General features: G+C 58.5%; 1 pseudogene; it reads right to left on the bottom strand.

Moving 5' to 3' along the window:
- Window positions 1–847: 847 nt before the first annotated feature.
- On the bottom strand, window positions 848–1,851 carry LOC140686643 (protein phosphatase 1 regulatory subunit 3D-like; annotated as a pseudogene).
- Window positions 1,852–2,742: the final 891 nt, after the last annotated feature.

The following is a 2,742-nucleotide window of genomic DNA, read 5'->3' as shown; positions in this document are numbered from 1 at the left end:
CTCTGGAGCCTGGGAGTAACTGGTCTTGCTGTCTCACCTGCCAGATGGGGTAACCGTTGACAAGCTGCTAGTGAAGGGAGCCTCAGCCCTGTCTCTGCAGCCTCCCCAGCCTCCAGCAAAGAGCTCGGTGAGTGGTAGGCATTTGCGGTTGTGCAGTGAGCCATTCCTGGGGCCTCCGGGTTACCTGGTGCCTGTGGCCCTTTCTCTTTGATTTTCTGTCCATACATTGTCCTTTGATCTTTCATTCTTAGGGTAAGGAAAAAAGCCAAGATGGCCTCACTCCTGAGGGGTGCTGCCCTGGGACCCGGCCTCCTGAGGGTGTGCCTGGCTGCTTTGGGGCAGCCCCCTCCATTCTAACCCCAGCTTCCCCACCATCAGGAAAGTCTGGGCAACAGGAAGGCAGGTAGAGAGGGTGACCCTGAGGCCCAAGGCTGGGGTGGACCTGGGGTGTACTTTCTTGGCTTCCTTAGGTTTAAAGCCTACAGACATTGGCAAGCAAATGTGATCTCAGGTCTTCCTTGACCTGAGGCAGGAAGGCTTTGGGTGACCACGATGCAGGTCACACGCTATACTCTATCTACAATAGGCGGACACAGCGAGACTTAGTTTCTCTAGCTTATTAAAGCCAGAATGTCCCGAGAAGGCACCCACTGAGGGCAAAAGGTCCCACAATGATAATAAATAACAGCTCATTCATAGAGACCCAATCAGGACACAAAAGCCACAGGTGGGAGGATGCAGGCCTATCCAAAAACACCCTGCCTGAGCCCTCTTCCGAGGGCTGGTGCCCATGCATCCGCCCACGCAGCCCCCCACCCCAGCACCTGCCACAGCTCTGCCTCCTGGCACCTGAGGCCACGTTTTATACCAAGTGACACAGATGTTTCCAGTAGAAGACAGGATGGGTCACTGCCAGCACACCTTGCAGCGGGATGTGAGGTCAGACGATCTCGGTTTGTGGATGGGCTGTGAGGAAGGGCCAGTCCAATGTGAGAGTTGGACTGGGAAGCGAGGGCAGGTGCGGCTCACGTGTGGAGACGCAGGTCGCAGGCCTGGGGCATCACATGAAGTGGATCCAGCTCTGTTCTCACTCCTCCCACCTCACGTGAGGCTGCAGTCACTGCCGAGGTGGTTGTCCCAGTACTCGGCGCTGGCCATCCTGCAGCGCTGTGCAAAGTGCAGGTGGAAGCTGAACTGCAGCAGGAAGGGCAGCACCGGGAAGCTGAAGGCGAAGACATCCTAGGTGTCCTCAGCACCAGGGGCTGTGCCACCTTGCCATCGCCTCGTCCAGGCTGCACCAGTCCAAGAAGTTGTAGTGCACGGCCACCTGCTTCTCCAAGGCCATGTTGCACACGCGCACCACCCCGCTGACGCCCAGGTCTGAGCAAATGACGCGCTCCGGGCACACGGGCTGGTGACTCAGGCGCTGGGGCCTCGGGAAGTCGGGCACCAGGCACTGCAGGATGAATGCCAGGTCCTGGCCGCTGTAGCACAGGTCAGAGTTGATGGCGAGCTGCGACAGCACGTGCAGCAGCAGGGACGGGTGGTCGCTGGCCTTGAACACGTCGGCCTGCGCCAGCTCCAGGCCCAGCGCCTGGGGAGGCGCGCGCGGTGCTGCCCGGTGCTGCCCGGCCGGCCCGCGCCCTTCCGGCGGCGCTCGGTGGAGCCGGGCAGCTAGTGCCCCTGCCCCGGGATGACGGGCCACAAGGCAGGGGGTGGTGTCGTAGCCGGTGGCGCGCCGCCGGGGGTCCCGGGGGCCCTGCAGGGCCGCGGCTCCAGGGCCCCGCCGCCGCGCAGGTCCGAGAGGCAGCAGAGGCTCCGCGGAGCGGGCTTCCGGGACCCCAGGCGGTGGGGACAGCCACCGAGCCCGGGTCTCTGGACGTGGCCCGGCGGCCGTGGGCGATGGCGAGGCGGAACCCAGGGTCAGCCCCCGGACACCCCGCCCGCCCCCCCCCGTGCCCCCGGCCCTGCTCAGCAGCCCCCAGGGGGAGCCGCCTCCTCGCCCCTCCAGCCCTCGTCCAGCTCTTCCGCTTCCAGCAGCGAAAACACAGCTGGTTTGAAGAGGTGAGTGCTTTCTCCTGTGGACACGCTTCAGGGCCACCCCGGGTGCGCAGGGTGGCGCCTGCTCTCCTCCTCCTCCTCCCCCTCCTCCTCCCTCCCCCGGGGGGTGAGGAAGGCGGCCTCGGCCCAGCGCCCCTCCCGCCCCCGGGGCCGCCCGCGTCACTTACAGGCCTGCAACTTATTGGGAGCAACTTCCCCACTTTTGTTATTTTCAAGAAAACTTTATGGCAAATTTAATCTGGTACTCCCCAATCGAAGAAAAAAAAATAGCTTTTAAATTCTAAATTGAGATTTTAAAATTAATATATAATGCATGTATATAGGAAACATGTAAAGAAACTAAAAGTATATACAATAATTTTAGAGTCCAAATGGAATGAGTATTTAAGGGAAATATTTTCTTCAACCTTTTCTCACACATCAGCTATAGACTCTCCTTAAGCTATTACCTGAAGAAGATGACTGACTCGGGTCAGTTCCTCAAGGGCCACCCAACTGGTATCAAGTTAAAGGACACTGAAGGCCAAACTGCTGCAAGAAGAATCAAGCAAGTTTTAGGAAACAGTAAAAGTAAGTACAACCTGCAGCCAAATGAACAGAAAAATAGCAGACGTGGACAGAGTAGCTATTTATAATGTATCTGTAAGTTGTGATCAAATCAAAATACTCAGAGATATGAAA

The sequence above is a fragment of the Vicugna pacos genome, chromosome 17 (genome assembly GCF_048564905.1).
Source record: "Vicugna pacos chromosome 17, VicPac4, whole genome shotgun sequence".
Classification (NCBI taxonomy): domain Eukaryota; kingdom Metazoa; phylum Chordata; class Mammalia; order Artiodactyla; family Camelidae; genus Vicugna; species Vicugna pacos.
The sequence above is the reverse complement of the archived record's forward strand: the minus strand, read 5'-3'. Positions and strand labels throughout refer to the sequence as shown.